Source organism: Triticum urartu, chromosome 7, assembly GCF_003073215.2.
Source record: "Triticum urartu cultivar G1812 chromosome 7, Tu2.1, whole genome shotgun sequence".
Taxonomy (NCBI): domain Eukaryota; kingdom Viridiplantae; phylum Streptophyta; class Magnoliopsida; order Poales; family Poaceae; genus Triticum; species Triticum urartu.
This window is the reverse complement of record NC_053028.1, coordinates 10,492,525-10,518,045: the sequence shown is the minus strand read 5'-3', so window position 1 is coordinate 10,518,045 and position 25,521 is coordinate 10,492,525. Positions and strand designations below refer to the sequence as shown.

At 45.8% G+C, this 25,521-nt stretch overlaps 1 pseudogene; it reads right to left on the bottom strand.

Annotated features, from left to right (window-relative positions):
* Positions 1-12,089: 12,089 nt before the first annotated feature.
* On the bottom strand, positions 12,090-13,343 carry LOC125523677 (annotated as a pseudogene).
* Between the last annotated feature and the right edge of the window lie 12,178 nt (positions 13,344-25,521).

Sequence of the window (25,521 nt, the reverse complement as noted above, 5' to 3'; positions counted from 1 at the left end):
TTCGACGACGACGACGACGCGGCCCTCGAATGGGCGCGCCAGGACTCCATTGCGATGGAGAAGGCGCGCCGCGAGAAGGAGAAGGAGCGCCAGCGCGCCGCCCTACGCCGCTTCGAGGAGCGCCGACGCGGCCGCGAGGAAGGCGGGGTCGTCGTCTTGTGCGACAGCGACGACGACGACTACGAGCCGCCGCCTGTTCGCCATGGCGACGCCGGGGAGGGGTCCAGCAGGGGCACCCGCGTCAAGGAGGAGAAGACCGACGATGACGACGGCGGCGACGGCGGTGGCGACTTCAGCCCCTTTCTTTTTTTTAGATTAGGTTAATGTAATGTTTGGCCGAATTTCGCCGAAATTTGTAATGTTTGGTCAAAATTTAACTAGTTTTTATCATAACTTCGCCGAACGGTTCTGTTTTTTTTAAGATACGCGCCTGGGGGCGGCCCTGGGGGCCGACGGCTGGGGACCGACTCGCCCTAGTGCCGTTTTTTTCGCCGGCTCATCCCCAGGCGGCGCTTTTAGACACCCCTGGGGGGCCAACGGCCGGAGATGCCCTTAGTAGTAGGAAATTTCCAGCCATGTCACTACAAGTTAACCCACATTAAAATAGACACATGTACTGCCTGCTATACCATCTTGGTTTGAGCATCCGGCTGGTGGTTACTGACACCTAATTGAAATACACGTACATAACAGGAACCAATTGAGAGATGCTTCAGCTGACAAACTTAGTTTTTTTTAGAACAAGTTCAGCTAGCGATCAACATGCATTATAGAAGTACGCTACGCGGGACACACATTAAACTAGGAAAATACAAGTACCTGGTAGCGCGTGAGCTCCTGTCCGGTCTCAGCCGTCAGATTGAACCAAGCCGGACCATTGGATGCCTTTTCCGAATCGTCTTATTTCTCTAGGTTGGTCAACGAGCACATAGAGAAATCCCCATCGTCCGTCTGCACATCGCTCGTAGCACTGGCCTGGACCTGCAGCTCGACTTACATCCACACCTTGGTTGCAAGTTGCAACATCACTGGCTGGGTTCCAGCATAGCCAGCAGCCACTGCCGCAGCGTGCCACGTGCCCGTTGCAGCACCCCGTGCACCACCACGTGCCCGTCGCAGCACCCCGAGCACCACCACGCAGGTCCGTTGTCGCCGCTCACTATCTTCAGCTTGCTGTCTTCGGTTGAAGCCTTTTCATAAGCCGGTTGTAGCCTTCTGCTGTTTCCCGCCTCTAACGTTCCAGTCTTCGGTTGAATTTTTTTCAGAAGCCAGCTTTAGCTTTCTTGGCTGCTCGTTGAAACATTTTGCGGTGCTGGTTGCAGCTCCTCCCGCGCTGGTCGCAACCCCTGATTCCTCTTGTTCTAGCAAAAATAGGCGTCCGTCGTAGTATTTGACGCTGCTGGTTGCAGCTCCACTGTGCGCATGTTGTAACCCTACTTCATCTGATTCAATTAATAAATGGCAAAGGCCGCAGTACTTGGCTCACTGATTGCAACTCTCCTGCGTGTTGGTTGCAACTTTGTTGTGCTCTGTTGTAGCATCCCATGCAGCACGTCGCCGCCTCGCAAACTTTCGTCGGGATACGGCGCCCACGGTTGCAGGGCCTAGTCCCAACATTTGTGGCAGCCGGTTCCAGCACCTATGGTGGCCCGTTCTAGCATCCCCGTGGTGGTCGATTCTGAAGGAAATATGCCCTAGAGGCAATAATAAAGTTATTATTTATTTCCTTATATCATGATAAATGTTTATTATTCATACTAGAATTGTATTAACCGAAAACATAATACATGTGTGAATACATAGACAAACAGAGTGTCACTAGTATGCCTCTACTTGACTAGCTCGTTAATCAAAGATGGTTATGTTTCCTAACCATAGACAAAGAGTTGTTATTTGATTAACAGGATCACATCATTAGGTGAATGATCTGATTGACATGACCCATTCCATTAGCTTAGCACCCGATCGTTTAGTATGTTGCTATTGCTTTCTTCACGACTTATACATGTTCCTATAACTATGAGATTATGCAACTCCCGTTTGCCGGAGGAACACTTTGTGTGCTACCAAACGTCACAACGTAACTGGGTGATTATAAAGGTGCTCTACAGGTGTCTCCAAAGGTACATGTTGGGTTGGCGTATTTCGAGATTAGGATTTGTCACTCCGATTGTCGGAGAGGTATCTCTGGGCCCTCTCGGTAATGCACATCACATAAGCCATGCAAGCATTGCAACTAATAAGTTAGTTGTGAGATGATGTATTACAGAACGAGTAAAGAGACTTGCCGATAACGAGATTGAACTAGGTATTGAGATACCGACGATCGAATCTCGGGCAAGTAACATACCGATGTCAAAGGGAACAACGTATGTTGTTATGCAGGCTGACCGATAAAGATCTTCGTAGAATATGTAGGAGCCAATATGAGCATCCAGGTTCCGCTATTGGTTATTGACCGGAGATGTGTCTCGGTCATGTCTACATTGTTCTCGAACCGTAGGGTCCGCACGCTTAACGTTACGATAACAGTTTCATTATGAGTTTATGTATTTTGATGTACCGAAGTTTGTTCGGGGTCCCGGATGTGATCACGGACATGACGAGGAGTCTCGAAATGGTCGAGACATAAAGATCGATATATTGGACGGCTATATTCGGACACCGGAAATGTTCCGGGTGATTTCGGAGAAAATCGGAGTGCCGGAGGGTTACCGGAACCCCCCGGGAGTAGTAATGGGCCTTATGGGCCTTAGTGGAGAGAGAGAGGTGCGGCCAGGGTGGGCCGTGCGCCCCCTCCCCCTCTGGTCCGAATTGGACTAGGAGAGGGGGGGGGCGCCCCCCTTTCCTTCTCCCTCTCCCCCTTCCTTTCCCCCTCCTAGTAGCATTAGGAAAGAGGGAGTCCTACTCCTACTAGGAGGAGGATTCCTCCTCCCTGGCGCGCCCCAAGGGCCGGCCGGCCTCCCCCCTTGCTCCTTTATATACTGGGGCAGGGGGGCACCTCTAGACACACAAGTTGATCTTCGTGATCATTCCTTAGCCGTGTGCGGTGCCCCCCTCCACCATATTCCACCTCGGTCATATCGTAGCGGTGCTTAGGTGAAGCCCTGCGACGGTAGAATATCAAGATCGTCACCACGCTGTCGTGCTGACGGAACTCCTCCCCGACGCTTTGCTGGATCGGAGCCCGGGGATCGTCATCGAGCTGAACGTGTGCCAAGAACTCGGAGGTACCGGAGTAACGGTGCTTGGATCGGTCGGATCGGGAAGACGTACGACTACTTACTCTACGTTGCGTCAACGCTTCCGCTTCGGTCTATGAGTGTACATAGACAACATCTCCCCTCTCGTTGCTATACATCACCATGATCTTGCGTGTGCGTAGGAATTTTTTTGAAATTACTACGTTCCCCAACAGTGGCATCCGAGCCTAGGTTTTATGTGTTGATGTTATATGCACGAGTAGAACACAAGTGAGTTGTGGGCGATATAAGTCATACTGCTTACCAGCATGACATACTTTGGTTCGACGGTATTGTTGGATGAAGCGGCCCGGGCCGATATTACGCGTACGCTTACGCGAGACTGGTTCTACCGACGTGCTTTGCACACTGGTGGCTGGCGGGTGACAATTTCTCCAACTTTAGTTGAACCGAGTGTGGCTACGCCCGGTCCTTGTGAAGGTTAAAACAACACCAACTTGACAAACTATCGTTGTGGTTTTGATGCGTAGGTAAGATTGGTTCTTGCTTAAGCCCGTAGCAGCCACGTAAAACTTGCAACAAACAAAGTAGAGGACGTCTAACTTGTTTTTGCAGGGCATGTTGTGATGTGATATGGTCAAGGCATGATGCTAAATTTTATTGTATGAGATGATCATGTTTTGTAACCGAGTTATCGGCAACTGGCAGGAGCCATATGGTTGTCGCTTTATTGTATGCAATGCAATCGCCCTGTAATGCTTTACTTTATCACTAAGCGGTAGCGATAGTCGTAGAAGCATAAGATTGGCGAGACGACAACGATGCTACGATGGAGATCAAGGTGTCGCACCGGTGACGATGGTGATCATGACGATGCTTCGGAGATGGAGATCACAAGCACAAGATGATGATGGCCATATCATATCACTTATATTGATTGCATGTGATGTTTATCTTTTATGCATTTTATCTTGCTTTGATTGACTGTAGAATTATAAGATGATCTCTCACTAAATTTCAAGATAAAAGTGTTCTCACTGAGTATGCACCGTTGCCAAAGTTCGTCGTGCCCAGACACCACGTGATGATCGGGTGTGATAAGCTCTACGTCCATCTACAACGGGTGCAAGCCAGTTTTGCACACGCGGAATACTCAGGTTAAACTTGACGAGCCTATCATATGCAGATATGGCCTCGGAACACTGAGACCGAAAGGTCGAGCGTGAATCATATAGTAGATATGATCAACATAGCGATGTTCACCATTGAAAACTACTCCATTTCACGTGATGATCGGTTATGGTTTAGTTGATTTGGATCACGTGATCACTTAGAAGATTAGAGGGATGTCTTTCTAAGTGGGAGTTCTTAAGTAATATGATTAATTGAACTTAAATTTATCATGAACTTAGTACCTGATAGTATCTTGCTTGTTTATGTTTGATTGTAGATAGATGGCCCGTGTTGTTGTTCCGTTGAATTTTAATGCGTTCCTTGAGAAAGTAAAGTTGAAAGATGATGGTAGAAATTACACGGACCGGGTCCGTAACTTGAGGATTATCCTCATTGCTGCACAGAAGAGTTACGTCCTGGAAGCACCACTAGGTGCCAGGCCTGCTGCTGATGCAACTGACGACGTTAAGAACGTCTGGCAGAGCAAAGCTGATGACTACGCGATAGTTCAATGTGCCATGCTTTACAGCTTAGAATCGGGTCTTCAACGATGTTTTGAACGTCATGGAGCATATGAGATGTTCCAGGAGTTGGAGTTAATATTTCAAGCAAATGCCCGAATTGAGAGATATGAAGTCTCCAATAAGTTCTATAGCTGCAAGATGGAGGAGAATAGTTCTGTCAGTGAGCATATACTCAAAATGTCTGGGTATAATAATCACTTGATTCAATTGGGAGTTAATCTTCCATATGATTGCGTCATTGACAGAATTCTCCAATCACTTCCACCTAGCTACAAAAGCTTCGTGATGAACTATAACATGCAAGGGATGGACAAAAAAATTCCCGAGCTCTTCGCAATGCTAAAAGCTGCGGAGGTAGAAATCAAGAAGGAGCATCAAGTGTTGATGGTCAATAAGACCACTGGTTTCAAGAAAAGGGGCAAAGGGAAGAAGAAAGGGAACTTCAAGAAGAACAGCAAGCAAGTTGCTGCTCAAGAGAAGAAACCCAAGTCTGGACCTAAGCCTGAAACTGAGTGCTTCTACTGCAACCAGACTGGACACTGGAAACGGAACTGCCCCAAGTATTTGGCGGATAAGAAGGATGGCAAGGTGAACAAAGGTATATGTGATATACATGTTATTGATGTGTACCTTACTAGAGCTCGCAGTAGCACCTGGGTATTTGATACTGGTTCTGTTGGTAATATTTGCAACTCGAAACAGGGACTACGGATTAAGCGAACACTGGCGAAGGACGAGGTGACGATGCGCGTGGGAAATGGTTCCAAAGTCGATGTGATCGCGGTCGGCACGCTACCTCTACATCTACCATCGGGATTAGTATTAGACCTAAATAATTGTTATTTGGTGCCAGCGTTGAGCATGAACATTATATCTGGATTTTGTTTGATGCGAGACGGTTATTCATTTAAATTAGAGAATAATGGTTGTTCTATTTATATGAGTAATATCTTTTATGGTCATGCACCCTTGAAGAGTGGTCTATTTTTAATGAATCTCGATAGTAGTGATACACATATTTATAATGTTGAAGCCAAAAGATGCAGAGTTGATAATGATAGTGCACCTTATTTGTGGCACTGCCGTTTAGGTCATATCGGTGTAAAACGCATGAAGAAACTCCATACTGATGGACTTTTGGAACCACTTGATTATGAATCACTTGGTACTTGTGAACCGTGCCTCATGGGCAAGATGACTAAAACGCCGTTCTCCGGTACTATGGAGAGAGCAACAGATTTGTTGGAAATCATACATACAGATGTATGTGGTCCGATGAATGTTGAGGCTCGTGGCGGATATCGTTATTTTCTCACCTTCACAGATGATTTGAGCAGATATGGTGAAGCATAAGTCTGAAACATTTGAAAAGTTCAAAGAATTTCAGAGTGAAGTTGAAAATCATCGTAACAAGAAAATAAAGTTTCTACGATCTGATCGTGGAGGAGAATATTTGAGTTACGAGTTTGGTCTACATTTGAAACAATGCGAAATAGTTTCGCAACTCACGCCACCCGGAACACCACAACGTAATGGTGTGTCTGAACGTCGTAATCGTACTTTACTTGATATGGTGCGATCTATGATGTCTCTTACAGATTTACCGCTATCGTTTTGGGGTTATGCTTTAGAGATAGCTGCATTCACGTTAAATAGGGCACCATCAAAATCCGTTGAGACGACGCCTTATGAACTTTGGTTTGGCAAGAAACCAAAGTTGTCGTTTCTGAAAGTTTGGGGCTGCGATGCTTATGTGAAAAAATTTCAACCTGATAAGCTCGAACCCAAATCGGAGAAATGTGTCTTCATAGGATACCCAAAGGAGACTGTTGGGTACACCTTCTATCACAGATCCGAAGGCAAGACATTTGTCGCCAAGAATGGATCCTTTCTAGAGAAGGAGTTTCTCTCGAAAGAAGTGAGTGGGAGGAAAGTAGAACTTGATGAGGTAACTGTACCTGCTCCCTTATTGGAAAGTAGTACATCACAGAAACTGGTTTCTGTGACACCTACACCAATTAGTGAGGAAGCTAATGATAATGATCATGAAGCTTCAGAACAAGTTACTACTGAACCTCGTAGATCAACCAGAGTAAGATCCGCACTAGAGTGGTACGGTAATCCTGTTCTGAAAGTCATGCTACTAGATCATGATGAACCTACGAACTATGAAGAAGCGATGGTGAGCCCAGATTCCGAAAAATGACTTGAAGCCATGAAATCTGAGATGGGATCCATGTACGAGAACAAAGTGTGGAGTTTGGTTGACTAGCCCGATGATCGGCAAGCAATTGAGAATAAATGGATCTTTAAGAAGAAGACTGACGCTGACGGTAATGTTACTGTCTACAAAGCTCGACTTGTCGCAAAAGGTTTTCGACAAGTTCAAGGGATTGACTACGATGAGACCTTCTCACCCATAGCAATGCTTAAGTCTATCCGAATCATGTTAGCAATTGCCGCATTTTATGATTATGAAATCTGGCAGATGGATGTCAAAACTGCGTTCCTGAATGGATTTCTGGAAGAAGAGTTGTATATGATGCAACCAGAAGGTTTTGTCGATCCAAAAGGAGCTAACAAAGTGTGCAAGCTCCAGCGATCCATTTATGGACTGGTGCAAGCCTCTCGGAGTTGGAATAAACGCTTTGATAGTGTGATCAAAGCATTTGGGTTTGTACAGACTTTTGGAGAAGTCTGTATTTACAAGAAAGTGAGTGAGAGCTCTGTAGCATTTCTGATATTATATGTGGATGACATATTACTAATCGGAAATGATATAGAATTTCTGGATAGCATAAAGGGATACTTGAATAAGAGTTTTTCAATGAAGGACCTCGGTGAAGCTGCTTACATATTGGGCATTAAGATCTATAGAGATAGATCAAAACGCTTAATTGGACTTTCACAAAGCAGTTACCTTGACAAAGTTTTGAAGAAGTTCAAAATGGATCAGGCTAAGAAAGGATTCTTGCCTGTGTTACAAGGTGTGAAGTTGAGTAAGACTCAATGCCCGACCACTGCAGGAGATAGAGAGAAAATGAAAGATGTTCCCTATGCTTCAGCCATAGGCTCTATCATGTATGCAATGCTGTGTACCTGACCTGATGTGTGTCTTGCTATAAGTCTAGCAGGGAGGTACCAAAGTAATCCAGGAGTGGATCACTGGACAACGGTCAAGAACATCCTGAAATACCTGAAAAGGACTAAGGATATGTTTCTCGTATATGGAGGTGACAAAGAGCTCATCGTAAACGGTTACGTTGATACAAGCTTTGACACTGATCCGGACGATTCTAAATCGCAAACCGGATACATGTTTACATTAAACGGTGGAGCTGTCAGTTGGTGCAGTTCTAAACAAAGCGTCGTGGCGGGATCTACATGTGAAGCGGAGTACATAGCTGCTCCGGAAGCAGCAAACGAAGGAGTCTGGATGAAGGAGTTCCTATCCGATCTAGGTGTCATACCTAGTGCATCGGGTCCAAGAAATCTTTTGTGACAATACTGGTGCAATTGCCTTGGCAAAGAAATCCAGATTTCACAAGAGAACCAAGCACTTCAAGAGACGCTTCAATTCCATCCAGGATCTAGTCCAGGTGGGAGACATAGAGATTTGCAAGATACATACGGATTTGAATATAGCAGACCCGTTGACTAAGCCTCTTCCAAGAGCAAAACATGATCAGCACCAAGGCTCCATGGGTGTTCGAATCATTACTGTATAATCTAGATTATTGACTCTAGTGCAAGTGGGAGACTGAAGGAAATATGCCCTAGAGGCAATAATAAAGTTATTATTTATTTCCTTATATCATGATAAATGTTTATTATTCATGCTAGAATTGTATTAACCGGAAACATAATACATGTGTGAATACATAGACAAACAGAGTGTCACTAGTATGCCTCTACTTGACTAGCTCGTTAATCAAAGATGGTTATGTTTCCTAACCATAGACAAAGAGTTGTTATTTGATTAACGGGATCACATCATTAGGTGAATGATCTGATTGACATGACCCATTCCATTAGCTTAGCACCCGATCGTTTAGTATGTTGCTATTGCTTTCTTCATGACTTATACATGTTCCTATGACTATGAAATTATGCAACTCCCGTTTGCCGGAGGAACACTTTGTGTGCTACCAAACGTCACAACGTAACTGGATGATTATAAAGGTGCTCTACAGGTGTTTCCAAAGGTACATGTTGGGTTGGCATATTTCGAGATTAGGATTTGTCACTCCGATTATCGGAGAGGTATCTCTGGGCCCTCTCGGTAATGCACATCACATAAGCCTTGCAAGCATTGCAACTAATAAGTTAGTTGTGAGATGATGTATTACGGAACGAGTAAAGAGACTTGCCGATAACGAGATTGAACTAGGTATTGAGATACCGACGATCGAATCTCGGGCAAGTAACATACCGATGACAAAGGGAACAACGTATGTTGTTATGCGGTCTGACCGATAAAGATCTTTGTAGAATATGTAGGAGCCAATATGAGCATCCAGGTTCCGCTATTGGTTATTGACCGGAGATGTGTCTCGGTCATGTCTACATTGTTCTCGTACCGTAGGGTCCGCACGCTTAACGTTACGATGACAGTTTCATTATGAGTTTATGTATTTTGATGTACCGAAGTTTGTTCGGGGTCCCGGATATGATCATGGACATGACGAGGAGTCTCGAAATGGTCGAGACATAAAGATCGATATATTGGACGGCTATATTCGGACATAGGAAATGTTCCGGGTGATTTCGGAGAAAACCGGAGTGCCGGAGGGTTACCGGACCCCCCCGGAGTAGTAATGGGCCTTATGGGCCTTAGTGGAGAGAGAGAGGTGCAGCCGGGGTGGGCCGCGCGCCCCCTCCCCCTCTAGTCCGAATTGGACTAGGAGAGGGGGGGGCACCCCCCTTTCCTTCTCCCTCTCCCCCTTCCTTTCCCCCTCCTAGTAGGAGTAGGAAAAAGGGAGTCCTACTCCTACTAGGAGGAGGATTCCTCCTCCCTGGCGCGCCCCAAGGGCCGGCCGGCCTCCCCCCTTGCTCCTTTATATACGGGGGCAGGGGGGCACCTCTAGACACACAAGTTGATCTTCGTGATCGTTCCTTAGCCGTGTGCGGTGTCCCCCTCCACCATATTCCACCTCGGTCATATTGTAGCGGTGCTTAGGCGAAGCCCTGCGACGGTAGAACATTAAGATCGTCACCACGCCGTCGTGCTGACAGAACTCCTCCCCGACGCTTTGCTGGATCGGAGCCCGGGGATCGTCATCGAGCTGAACGTGTGCCAAGAACTCGGAGTTACCGGAGTAACGGTGCTTGGATCGGTCGGATCGGGAAGACGTACGACTACTTCCTCTATGTTGCGTCAACGCTTCCGCTTCGGTCTGCGAGGGTACGTAGACAACACTCTCCCCTCTCGTTGCTATACATCACCATGATCTTGCGTGTGCGTAGGAATTTTTTTGAAATTACTACGTTCCCCAACAGATTCTAGCAACGATAGCACACGCGGTGGCCCCGCATTCCGCTGTCGCACCTCATGATCACCGTGCACATGGTCATGGCCGTCAAAGCACGCAAAGGCTGCGGTTGCAGCACTGGCCGTTACCCGTCGTAGCATCTCTGATGGTCGTCGACGTAGACAACATGATCGTCGCAGCGGACTAGTTTCCATGGCCATGGCAACCGAACAACAGCGTTTTGAGGCGCGGGGAAGAGAGGTGCTTGCAGTAGCAGGATATTGTCCTGGGGCCTTCACCGTCAGTAGCATTCTCCCAACCTACCTTTGTTGGCCGTCCTTCTTCACGAAGGCGTTCCAGCTCAACAACGCCATCTTTACCGAGTAGCAGCCAAGGCAACGGAATCGCCCTGTTTTTCTTGTGACGAAGACAAGACACATTTTTTCTGCAATCTAAGTATATTTATGCTTGGGTCATTTTGACCGGCCACATGTTTTCATGCGGAATTTCGTCCGTCAATTTTGGGCGTGTGACTTAAGAAATATACTAATGACTCACCCCATCGTGTGTCTAATGTTAGAGATCCAATCGTTCTGAAAGACATTGTAGCACAAACTATATAATAGTGTTGGAGTTTTGGAACACATTGCTACATAATGTTGCTTGCCCAACTTCCTGCTCCGACTTTCTAATAAAAAATTTCTTGCTCCGAGATTCCTGCGAGATTAACTTGATGCTTCCGTTGAAGAGGAACATGGATTGCCTGGATAACACGGGAATAAAATAGTGCCAGTGCTGGGAAAAGACAATTAGACCTCAAAGCACGGACGGGCGACCTTTATAATAGCATGTTATTTAGATAATCCGTCCATGCTATAACAACAAGGGCTGTCCTACATGTTGACCGGGTGATAAACTGATAATCCCAAAAGATCGACCTCATGGGCTGCCGTTCGATGGAGCCGTGAACAACCGTCTAATTGCTTCACGTGAGCCACTAAGCCTTTGCAACAAGGCTCATATTGCGCTCAGCGCTTTGCAAGAGAAGTCTTGTTGCAATCTCTGAACATGTTTTTTTTTTGTTTTTTTTTCCTTTTCTACAGCCATTGGATTAGCTCACCCAGTCTTTGCAACAAGTTTTGCATTGCGCTCAACATATTACAACATGAGCCTTGTTGCAATCCCAATCGTTATAACCTTTTTTTCTATATGATATAAAGTCGTCCGATCTGCTTGATGAGCCTTTGCAACAAACCTGATGCTGCGTTCAGTGCTTTGTGACACAAGCCCTTATTCCAGTTCTCCAAACAGTTTTTTCTATACATCGTCTACGCTGTGGTTTCTGTTGCGCCCGCATATCTTGCAACAAATGCCATGTTGCAGGCGGGTCAATCATGGGCACGTGGCGTGCGGATAACGTTGACGGGAAGTGTTTTGGTAACAACAAGTCTTCTTTCCATGCAGCTATAAAGCGAAGAGTTTTCCTTCCCCATAAGACTAGCCACAGTGGGTAGTAACATAGAGTAGTAACATGCCCATGTTACTACCCTATGTTACTACCTATATAGTGGAGAGTAACATATGTGTGGTAACATGCAACACTTCATTTATTATGCTATAGACTCATCTTGCCTTGATATGTGTGATGTTACTCATACTAGTAGTAACTAGCTATGTTACTACATGCCTCTTTTTTTCATTTATTACTTGCCACATCATCTATTTTATCTAGATATGTGTGATGTTACTATCTATATTACTCCTATTGTGGGTAGTCTAACGGCAATATCATACTGGCAATGAGATTGTTTCATTTCCAACAATGCGCATAACAAGGCGGTAATAATGCGCATGAAATACCCTACATAGTATAACTGATTTATTCAGGTGTTGTCCACAGCTAACCATCACCAAATTAACTCTTCCATGGAATCGACGATAGTATTCGAACGAACACTACTAGTCATCAGAGCGTGGCGATGTAGGCGTCGGCGAGCATCTTGCCGAGCCGGACCTGCGCCTGGGTGGTGAGGTGTGTGATGTCGTTGGCAAGGGGGAGACCCATGGCGTCCACGTACTTGAGGTTCGGCATCCGCACCGCCCTCTGCTGCTTCCGCACCAGGTCCAGCCACTTCCCCTGATTCTGCGCCGTCGCGATCCCAACCTACAAAGATCATGAATGTTTTTACTCACAGGGTTCACAGTGGAGATTAATGGAGTTCGAGCAGGGGACCCACGGATGTAGTGTAAGTGTAGCGACAGACCTGGATGACGAGGAGGTTGGGCATGGCGAGGTCCCGGCGAACGTCCCGGACAAACGCCTCCATCCTCCCGGCGTAGGCCAGCGCGTCCTCGCGGCCGCATGTCGTCGGCCTTCCCCTGGAACCACAGCAAGGCGGCGATCCTGCCGGTCCCTGCGCCCGCGACGCGGGCGCGGGTCACCAGCCGCGAGTACATTTCCGAGCCGCGGGTCCAGTTGACGATGGGCGGCACGACGGCGCCGCGCGGGCAGGCCGGGGACCGGAGCAGCGCGTGCGCGAACGGCATCCCGGGGCCCACGCCCACCACGTCGCCGACGTCCACGCCGGCGTGCAGCGGCTCGCGGGCCTCCTCCCAGCGGAGGGATGGGGAGAGGCGGAGCGTGCGCGGTGACGGCGCGCACTCCGGCGGCACCACGCCGTCCCAATGGTTGCCCACCGTGGCGCCGCCCCGGCCCCCCATGTTAGACTGCCCCGCCAGGATGAACACCAGCGTCGGCGCCCTCTCCGCGCTCACCGTCACGGCAAGCAGCAGCAGAATGGGTAGTGCTCGAGAGAGCATCATCGCCGCCGCTGGCTCCATGTCCCGGCTAGGTCCAAGGTGGCGGTGGCTCGCTGCTAGCGGCCGGCCCCTAGCTAGCTAGCTGCTCACTGGCTGCTACTGATTGGCAGTACTGGATGCTTGGATCACATCGTGGGAGAGTGGATATATAAATATAGCAAGGGCCAATTCGCCATGGCGTGCTATGGCCTTTGTTTTTCTTGTGTGGGAGAGAGTGGTGGTAGCATGTGTGTCTGTCTACGGGCAAGCGCGCTTCACTCGAAACAGGCGTCAAATGAGCTGTCCTCAACTGCACAACGGCATAAGACAAGTACAGTGCACTTTTCTTATAGAGGTAATATCACCCGGGTCATAGAACTTGCGTCGTATGTTCATTTTGCTGCTATAACTTTTAAAATACGGTTTTATGGTCATCTAACTCAAGCGTGCAGATACGGTCACAGTATGCTTATGCAGATGTATTTATGTGTATGGTCCCATTTGCTAGTGAGTGATGGCACTAGGGGCGACAAAAAAGACACTCATATTTTTGTAGTTGCCCTGTGTGGCATATATTTGCACAAAACACCTCGACATTTTGACAAAAAATACACTCATATTTTTATAGTTTCCCTGCACGACACATATTTGCACAAAACCCCTTGACATTTTTTATTTATAGGAAAATCCGACCACACTACTGCCATTATATGCCCGAAAATTGAGAAGAAAAATTGGTGCAGCGGGACTGAACCGACAACGAACTGTTTTAAAACGGCATGGTAAAGCCACTACACCATACAGGTCTGTATGTCTATGCACTGATAACAAACTTATATGGACTTAAAGGGAACGCATGTGGAGCTTAATTATTATTTTTTTTGAGAAAAAATATGGAGCTCAAATGGATTACGTATATTGCGACCCATTTTGCATGCACTAGTGAAAGTATGAATCCTAGGCCTTGTTTCCTAGCATTGCAATACCATTTGTGCTCACTTTTATCATTAGTTACCTTGCTGTTTTTATATTTTCAGATTACAAAAACCTATATCTACCATTCATATTGCACTTGTATCACCATCTCTTCGCCGAACTAGTGCACCTATACAATTTACCATTGTATTGGGTGTGTTGGGGACACAAGAGACTCTCTGCTATTTGGTTGCAGTGTTGCTTGAGAGAGACCATCTTCATCCTACACCTCTCACGGATTGATAAACCTTAGGTCATCCACTTGAGGGAAATTTGCTACTGTCCTACAAATCTCTGCACTTGGAGGCCCAACAACATCTATAAGAAGAAGGTTGAGTAGTAGACATCAGTTAGTCATAAAATCCTACATAAAACTTCTGGATCACTGAATATGATATGTTTGATTCCTTGAAATAGTGTTCCGATATAGAGATGCAATATGTGGGAGGTACTAGTAGACGGTTGTGCTTAGTAAGAATATTGGTGTTATGGTTTGTGATTCCCGAAGCATGCACGTATAGTCTCTCGTTATGCTATGAAGTTGGAGCATGATCTATTATTGATTGTCTTCCTTATGAGTGGCGGCCGGGGACGAGCGATGGTCTTTTCCTACCAATCTATCCCCCTAGGGGCATGCGTAGTAGTACTTTGCTTCGAGGGCTAATAAACTTTTGCAATAAGTATATGAGTTCTTTATGACTAATGTGAGTCCATGGATTATACGCACTCTTACCTTTACGCAATTTGCTAGCCTCTACGGTACCGTGCATTGCCCTTTCTTACCTCGAGAGTCGGTGCAAACTTTGCCGGTGCATCCAAACCCCGTGATATGATACGCTCTATCACACATAAGCCTTATTATATCTTCCTCAAAACAGCCACCATACCTACCTATTATGGCCTTCCACAGCCATTCCGAGATATATTGCCATGCAACTTCCACCGCTTCTGTTTTGATGACTTGAGCATTCATTGTCATATTGCTTTGCATGATCGTAAGATAGCTAGCATGATATTTCCATGACTTGTCTGTTTTTTGATATCATTGTTATGCTAGATCATTGCACATCCTGGCACATTTCCAGAGGCATCCATATAGAGTCATATTTTGTTATAGGTATCGAGTTGTAATATTGAGTTGTAAGTAAATAGAAGTGTGATGATCTTCAATTTTCATTATTAGAGCATTACCCCAGTGAGGAAAGGATGATGGAGACTATGATTCCCCCACAATTCGGGATGAGACTCCGGACAATGAGAGAAAAAAAGAATAGGAAAAAAGAAAGAAAAAGAAGGAAAAAAAGGAAAAAAGAAAAAGAAAAAAAGAAAAAAAAAGAGAGAAGGGGCATGCTAGTTACACACTTGTGCTTCAAATTAGCACCATGTTTTTCATATGGAGAGTCTCCTATGTTGTCACTTTCATATGCTAGTGGGATTTTTTCATTATAGGATTAGATGCACACCCACTTAGTTTTCATATTGAGCTTTCATACACTTATAGCTCTTAGTGCAATCGTTGCATGGCAATCCCTACTCCTCGCATTGATATCGATTGATGGGCATCTCCATAGCCCGTTGGTTAGCCGCGTTAGTGTGAGACTTTCTTACTTTTTTGTCTTCTCTATATTTACCCCTATCATCATACTCTACTCCACCCATAGTGCTATATCCATGGCGTGCGCTCGTGTATTGCGTGAGGGTTGAAAAAGCTGAAGCTCGTTAAAAAGTATGAATCAAATTCTCGGCTTGTCATCGGGGTTGTGCATGATAAATACTTCGTGTTAAGAAGATAGAGCATTACAAGACTATATGATTTTGTAGGGATAGCTTTCTTTAGCGTTGATATTTTGAAAGACATGATTGTTTGTTGGGATGCCTGAGTATTGATGTCTTTATGTCAAATTATACACTATTGCTTTGAATCAGTTATGTCTTAATATTCATGCCATGATTAGATATATGATCAAGTTTATGCTAGGTAGCATTCCACATAAAAAATTATCTATTTAATCATTTACCTACTCGAGGACGAGCATGAATTAAGCTTGGGGATGATGATACGTCTCCGTCGTATCTATAACTTTTGATTGTTTCATGCCAATATTATACAACTTTTACATACTTCTGGTAACATTTTATATGATTTATTTGGACTAACCTATTGATCCAGTGCCCAGTGCCAGTTCCTGTTTGTTGCGTGTTTTTGTTTCGCAGAAAATCCATATCAAACGAAGTCCAAACGCAATAAAATTTTACGGAGAATTATTTTGGAATATATGTGATTTTTGGGAGGTATCAACGCAAACGGGGCCCCACAGTGCCCACAACCCACCAGGGCGCGCCCCAGGGCCCAGGCGTGCCCAGGTGTCTTATGGTCACCTCGTACGTTGGTTGGATCTCTACTTCAGGCGCAAGGAAGCCTATATCTGGAAAAAAATCATGTTAAAATTTCAGCGCAATCGGAGTGACGGATCTCCCAGAATATAAGAAACGCTTTTCGGCCAGATCTGGAGAGCGCGAAATAGAAGATAACAGAGAGGGACTAGAGGGGGAACTCTCCTCCCATCTAGAGGGGCGGCCAAGGAAGAAGAAGAAGGAGGAGGGCTCTCTCCCCCTCTCTCCTAGTGGCGCCGGAACGCCACCGAGGCAAGGATCGTGACAAAGATCTACATCAATAATCTTGCTACCGTCAACACCAACTCTCTCCCCCTCTATGCAGTGGTGTAACTGAAGGAAATATGCCCCAGAGGCAATAATAAAGCTATTATTTTATATTTCCTTATATCATGATAAATGTTTATTATTCATGCTAGAATTGTATTAACTGAAAACTTGATACATGTGTGGATACATAGACAAAACACCGTGTCCCTAGTAAGCCTCTACTAGACTAGCTCGTTAATCAAAGATGGTTAAGTTTCCTTACCATAGACATGTGTTGTCATTTGATAAACGGGATCACATAATTAGGAGAATGATGTGATGGACAAGATCCATCCGTTAGCTTAGCATATTGATCGTTAAGTTCTATTGCTATTGCTTTCTTCATGTCATATACATATTCCTTTGACTATGAGATTATGCAACTCCCGGATACCGGAGGAATACCTTGTGTGGTATCAAACGTCACAACGTAACTGGGTGATTATAAAGATGCTCTACAGGTATCTCCGAAGGTGTTTGTTGGGTTGGCATAGATTGAGATTATGATTAGTCACTCCAATTGTCGGAGAGGTATCTCTGGGCCCTCTCGGTAATGCACAACATAATAAGCCTTGCAAGCAATGTGACTAATGAGTTAGTTGCGGGATGATGTATTACGGAACGAGTAAAGAGACTTGCCGGTAATGATATTGAACTAGGTATGAAGATACCGACGATCGAATCTCGGGCAAGTAACATACGGATCACAAAGGGAATGACGTATGTTGTCATTACGGTACGACCGATAAAGATCTTCGTAGAATATGTGGGAACCAATATGAGCATCCAGGTTCCGCTATTGGTTATTGACTAGAGAGGTCTCTCGGTCATGTCTACATAGTTCTCGAACCCGTAGGGTCCGCACGCTTAACGTTCGATGACGATTTTGTATTATATGAGTTATGTGATTTGGTGACCGAATGTTGTTCGGAGTCCTGAATGATATCACAGACATGACGAGGAGTCTCGAAATGGTAGAGAGGTAAAGATTCATATATAGGATGATGATATTCGGACACCGGAAGTGTTCTGGGTGTACCGAGTACATATCGGGTCACCAGAAGAGGTTCCGGGCATCCCCCGGCAACTACATGGGCTTAATGGGCCAAGTAGGGGACACACCAGCCCCTAGGGGACTAGTGCGCCCCATGTAGGCCGAATAGGAGGGGGGGAGGAAAGGAGGGAAGGGAGAAGGAAAGGGGAGGATTCGACCTCCTCCAATATGGCCGGAGGCGTAAACTGTGGGGGGGGGCACCGCTAGGATACACAACATTGATTCCTAGCCATGTGCGGCACCCCCTCCACAGTTTATGCCTCAGGTCATATTGTCGTAGTGCTTAGGCGAAGCCCTGCGCGGATCACTTCACCATCACTGTCACCACGCTATCGTGCTGACGAAACTGTCCCTCGACACTTTGCTGGATCAAGAGTTCGACGGACGTCATCGAGCTGAAAGTGTGCGGAACTCGGAGGTGTCGTACGTTCGGTGCTTGATCAGTCAGAACGAGAAGAAGTTTGACTACATCAACCGCGTTGTCAAACACTTCCACTTTCGGTCTATGAGGGTACTTGGGCACACTCTCGCCCTCTCGTTGCTATGCATCTCCTAGATAGATCTTGCGTGAGCGTAGGAAATTTTAAAATTTCATGCTACGTTCCCCAACAGTGCTATCAGAGCCAGGTCTATGTGTAGATGATATGCACGAGTAGAACACAAAGAGTTGTGGGCGGTGATCGCCATACTGCTTACCACCAATGTCTTATTTTGATTCGGCGGTATTTTTGGATGAAGCGGCCCGAACCAACCTTACATGACCATGTTCATGAGACCGGTTCCACCGACAGACATGCAACTAGTTTTGCATAAAGGTGACTGGCTGGTGTCTGTTTCTCCAACTTTAGTTGAATTGAATTTGACTGCGGCCGGTCCTTGTTGAAGGTTAAAACAACAAACATGATAAATCACCGTTGTGGCTTTGATGCGTAGGTAATAACGGTTCGTGCTAGAAGCCCATAGCAGCCACGTAAAACTTGCAACAACAAAGTAGAGGACGTCTAACTTGTTTTTGCAAGGCATGTTGTGATGTGGTATGGTCAATACATGATGTGATATAAGTTATTGTATGAGATGATCATGTTTTGTAAAAGTTATCGACAACTGGCAGGGGCCTTATGGTTATTGCTTTATTCTATGAAATGCAAACGCCATGTAATTGCTTTACTTTATCACTATGCGTTAGAGATAGTTGTAGAAGCAATAGTTGGCGAGACGACCACGACGCTACGATGGAGATCAAGGTGTCAAGCCGGTGACAATGGAGATCATAACGGTGCTTTGGATATGGAGATCAAAGGCACAAGATGATGATGACCATCTCATGTCACATATTTTGATTGCATGTGATGTTTATCTTTTATGCATCTTATTTTGCTTAGTACGGCGGTAGCATTATAAGATGATCCCTTACTAAAATTTCAAGGTATATAAGTGTTTTCCCTGAGTATGCACCGTTTGCGACAGTTCGTCGTGCTGAGACACCACGTGATGATCGGGTGTGATAAGCTCTACGTTGACATACAACGGGTGCAGGACAGTTTTGCACATGCGGAATACTCAGGTTAAAGTTGACGAGCCTAGCAGGTACATACATGGCCTTAGAACACTGGAGACCGAAAGGTGAACGTGAATCATATAGTAGATATGATCAACATAGATGTCGTGGTTTTGTCACGGCAGATGTCCTCATGAAAGGACTTAGTCTGGAGCCATCGCTACGGGTTAGCTTGAAGGGGTTAAAGTGGACACAGGGACGCAAGAGAGTTTATACTAGTTTGGCCCCTTCGATGAAGGTAAAATCCTACGCCTAGTTGTGATGGAATTGATGGGGTTTCGATGACTAGGGAGCAAACAAGCTTCGCCTAAGTCTCGAGTTGTTGTCTGTTGTCCTTGAACCGCCGCCGGGTCGTCCCCTTATATACATGGGTGATGCCCGTCGGTTTACAGAGTCCCAATACCAGCTCATAGATGTGTCTGGTTTGGTCTCTACTTATTCCTAACCTATAATACAAGTTACATATTAACGCCGGTTTATGGCTACAGGCCTTGAACCGACTATGGGCCTTGAGCCCTCATCTGCCTTCTTGGGCTTTAACATACTTAACTACTGACGAAGTTAACCCGACCCAGATAGGCCGGTTTACGCCTAGTAGTAATATCCCCAACATTAGGCCGCAGATTGATTTGAACAGGTTCATGTCAATCCTTAGCAAAAATCTTCATCTTCAACATCTTCTTGTAGTTTGTTGAACCACCATGATGTCACCTTCTCTGGTCGTTGTAAACCGGAGTGACGTCATCTGTCATAAAGAGACTATCCATGATACCTTCTTGTTTAATAGATCCACAATAACCGAGGCGACAGCTCTGCTTCCAAAATTTGCGGTCCCTTGATTCACGCGCCTGACACATGTCCTTTTGCCTTATAAATAGGACCGAAGGGTCACTTCTTTTTTCCCCTTCGTGCCCTTCTGCTTCGTCTTCCTCGCATCGCCCAGCCTCGGAGCTCCACCGCCGCCGTCAACTTCTGCACCAACCTTGACCGCTGCATCAACCTGAGCGCACCAGAGCACCGCGGCGACCTTCCGCGTCTTCCTCAGCTCTAGTAAGTCTTCTGTTCTTTTCAACACAGATCTGTTCTAGGGTTTCCATGTTCTTCTAGTGTTCATCGCCCGCTCCTTGTGCGTAGGCTAGATTTTCTAGATGAGTCTGTGAATCTTTGCTCTTGATGTAGCAGTAGTTTTTATCCTCCATTTTCACTTTCATATGTTAGGACCATAGATCTGATCCATAACTTCACTTCACTGATTCCTCCCTGCTCCTTCTAGGCCTTGAATATTTATCCCTTTTATAAACATGCTCCAGATCCAACGCTGTAGTAGAATCTTGTGAAATCTATTTTTGCATACTTACTCATTCGCAATCTCAACGGTTTCATTGTTTAGACCAGGCAGTTTAACTTTGTAAAAAAATTACCAAACCGGTATACACCATTAGTCCCCTTGTTGAACCGCCAGATTTCCTTAGCTAGGCCTTGCCGCTTTGCAGAACTCCGGTTTATAAATAACTACCTCTGGTTTAGCAATGTATGCACCAGTGTATATTTTTCCAACATATCCTTGAACCGGTATTACCGCCTTGTAGATTGCACCATGGCCAAACAAGTGTACGAGTGCAACTGGGTTCCCTCTCGCGTGACCGAGACTCAGTTGAGTAACTTAGTCAAAACTGGCGCTTTAAGCAGTCAAGAGGTTATTCACTGGAGGGCCCCCGGTACAGAATGTCCTCCCACGCCTCAAGAGGGAGAGGTTGTTGTTTTTGTGGATCATCTAGCCCGGGGCTTCAATCCTCCCAGTTCAAAATTTTACCGGGATGTCTTAGCCAATTTCCAACTCCGTCCGCAAGATACCGGCCCAAACTCCGTAACCAACATATGTCACTTCCAAGTGCTCTGTGAGGTGTTCTTTCAAGAGGAACCCACAGTTGAATTGTTCAGAGATTGCTTCCATCTAAACCGCCGCACTGAATTTACTAACGGTCCCAACACAGAGTTAGGTGGCATGGCGATTCAAAAGAGGAAAGAGGTCACTTACCCTCACGCTAAACTGCACAGCCATCCCAAAGAGTGGAATCAAACATGGTTTTACTGCAAAGATACCTCTCCTTCTGATGAAAATCCCTTGCCGGGTTACCGCCCAGAGCGGCTAAGCAACACACATCCTTTCCCGCAAAGGCTGACTGCTAAGGAGAGAAGCAAATATGCTCCTCAATTATCCAAACTCAGGGCCTTCATGGGTAATGGGTTGATAGGGGTCGACCTTGCTCGCTGCTGGATATCATGGAGCATTTTGCCCTTAAGCCAGCGCTCCGGTTTGATGTGCGAGTACACTGGAAGCGAAAAGGACCCTCTTCGACACATTGATATCTAGCTCACAGACGACGAAGTTACAAAAGCTGTGAAAAAGACACTGAATGAATCGGAAGCTATCTGTGCTCAAACCGGCCTGGCTCCATTTTGTACCATTAACAAACCACCAGCTGTAAGACTCATACCTTATACTTTTTATTGAATCTGCCTGTTCAAGTTATCCACTGTTAACATCAACACCTTTTCAAAGAGGGCGATGATCCGTTTTGGAGCAAGAAACCTCCTCAAGAGAAACCGAAGAAACCAGAGAGACCTACCCGGCCAAAGACCAGAGTTGTCAAGAGACCGGCGATTAAGAAGAAAACCACTGCCTCCTCTGATCTGCCAGCTGACGATGATGTGGGTAATCCGGACCTTGAGGTAGAGCTTGACTCACTTGGTTTATTTTTCACACGCCTTATTGATAATGATCATTTCCAAGATGACGCTGAAGTCAGTCATGCTGAAGCTGCAGAGGTAATCGTTCTTTCTTCCGATTCAAACCCTTTGCCTTCACTAAAAATCCGTCGGGCAAACCGGATAGTTAAATTTTCTCATCCTCTTGCTTATTTGGACCCAAACTTTCTTGTGAAGACACAACAGCACGAGGCTCGCCACACAACCCAGCACAACGGCCAGGTAGTTACCTCCGCCGGTTTACCGAACAGTCCGGTTCGGAAATGCCGTTCAGAGGTCTCTAACTCTCTTATCAATGCATGTCCTAAAGCGGGTTGTTTTCGTCAACCTCTTAATCCATCTGACTCCGATTATCAGGGCACTTCTCATTCATCATCTGGCGAGTCATTAGCCACCTAGCTGCCACCACTCAAAACGGTGCTTGGGTGAGCCATATTTCTTATAATATTTGTGATGCATTTCTTATAATATCTTTGGCAGAAGAAAATGTCGCTCCTGAACCGGACAAAATACCAGATCCCGAAGAACCCATTCGTGATGATGTGCTGAATGATCCACCACCACAAGACCATGACTTCATCGCGGAAGAGGCACATATGGACACCACAGGCCCTATTGATCAGCCTATAAGCCCTGTCCGGATTGACAGAACAACCAGCTCGTCGAAGCAAACTGACAAACCGGCAACCCCAGTACGAACCGGTGAGGAAAAAGATGATGAAGTTGTTATCACTGGCATTGGTCGTACTGAGCCAAGTAACCCTGTCGCTTTATCCAAACATACTGCCAAAGATGAATTTGCTGCAATTGGGAAAGGCAAGTGGAATGCTGATTTGGCAACTTACTCCGCTCTGAACCCCCAGGATCTCCATTCCGGCTATTTGAACCGGCTATACACCAGCCGTGACTACGAAGCCGGTCTGGTTAATATGATGAAGGACAAATATGAGGTAACCTCCATATGCTTTTCTGCTTGTGTACTTCAACCTGTTATCTCTAATAGCCCCCAAGTGACAGTTTAAGATACCAACTTTAAACCGGGACTTGTCAATGTAAACTTCAATGCATCTGAATTTTGCTGATGTAGCCCCCAAGGGCCGGTCCAACTTAATGTAGTTAAACCGGGACTTTAGGTAATAAAGATTGCAGCATCAGTAATTATTGAGCAAATAGCCATTATCCCCCAAGTGCCAAGTTGAATACTTGTATTGAGCTTGGGACTTTATGAAAAATTGTAGGATGAAGAGCAAATATGCATTAGCCCCCAAGTACCAAGGGCATAACTTGTTATGTGGTTGGTACTTCAATTCTGTACCATTATTTGAATCATATTGCTGTCTGTATGTAGGCTGAGCTTTACAAAAGAGAAAGCCAAATCGCCGATCTGCAAGAAAATCTGAAGTCCCAACAAGCTGAAACCTCCAAGGCGAAAGAGGAATTAACCAGCGCTTTAAGCGTCATGGAATAGCTTAAGGAGGGCTTCAACAAAGAGCGGGCGGATTGGGCCACTGAGAAATCCACTTTAACTCAGCAAGCAGAGAATGCCGAGGCTGCACTCAAACCGGTAGTGGATGAACTGACCAGCATAAAGCGGCAAGTGCATGCCATGACTGCTGCTGTCTTTGGTAAGCCTTCTTGATTTCTGGGATAATGAGGTCTTCTCATGTAATTGCCGGTTTATTAATCCTTTTAATGATACAGGGACACGCATTGGTCACTTGGGGTCAGATGTGCGGAAGAAACTGAAAGCCGCCTACACATTGATAGAGCAACTGTATACTAGTGCGCAGCGGATCATCTGTACTACATCCCATAACAATCCGGCGCCCGCTTTGATCCAAGACACCATTAAGAGGCTGTCTATGCTTCCTGCCCGGGTTGAAGAGCTGAAGAAGTCTACTGCTCGAACCGGTGCTATCAATGCCTTAATCCAGGCAAAAGCGTGGGTGCCAGATTTTGATCCTATTGAGGCGGCTCAAGGCTATCCCAGCTTGAAGGAAGATGGGTCAGAGTTCAATGAAGAGGATCTGCGAGCAATAAACCGGGAGGTGCGCACTCTAGCTTGTCAATTGATTGAAGAGGCAGATTTGTCTCACTATCAAGCTCAATATGATGATCAAAACAAACGAGTGGCTGCACCAAATCCTGAAGCGGAGAACCTTATCCCTCCAATCCGTAAGCATACTTACGCTCCTGACATTGAACCGTCGTTGCTGATCAATGATGAAGCTATCTTTCAAGCATTAACGGGAATCGACTGGACAACTGTTGATTTCCAGCCGCTGGGTAGCGAAGCAGAGGTTGAAGCGGGGTGAGATGACCCGCAACCATCAGGCCAGGCTGGTGATCAAGCTTGAACCGGAAGCCGGTTTAAATTATTGCTCCTTTGTGTTACAAAGGAAAACAATGATCTTATTTGGGAACCATGTATCCTTGTAATAGGCTAGCCAACACTCTTGAGTTTGATATGCCTTCGGGCATTGCAACTTGTGCTTCCTTTGGATGATCAATCTCCAAACTATTTTCTGCAATCAAAAAATCTTAAAGCGCCACCGCGGTTGTACCCCCAGGCGGGTTATGATCTCTATGTATATGAAATCCAATATATTAAATTTAATCGTATGATCAAATCTTGTGATACATAATACCTGCCATCGTTGGGCATGAAGTTGGCTTGGCCAATCTTGAAGCGGAGGTTTATAAACCCATACTGTCGGAGGAGAAAACAGCTCCTGTATATATAATGCAAGTTTACCATGTAAACCGTGCCGGGTTATGATGAACCCCGTGTTACTCCATAATAGGATGTTAACAAAAAATCTAACCGGGCAAATAGTCTCTGGATTAAGAATTGACCGTGTTCCGTCAATTGACAGTTGAACCGGTTTTTTTGACCGTGTTCCGTCAATTGACAGTTGAACCGGTTTAAGAATTTGTCGGTTTAAAAACGCAACAAAAGAAACATTTATCCAAAGAAAACAAAATTTCAAGCAAAGGCAATGATAAAACCATTTGCAAAAAGAGGCTATTGAGCCGATCAAGTGGCATTACCATGGTCGGACACGACCAAGCCCCCAATAGGCGTAGCTATGGTTCGAGTTAGCCAGGTCCCCAAATGATGCAATGACATTATGCCGATCAAGAGGTGTAGCGATGGTTCGGGTTCGACCAAAGCCCCCAAGTGATTCTGTGGCCTTAGGCCGATCAAGAGGCGTGATTGTTTCAGACGTGACCAAGTCCCCAAGTGATCTTGTGGCTTTCGCCTATCAAAAGGCGTTGCATTGGTTCGGAC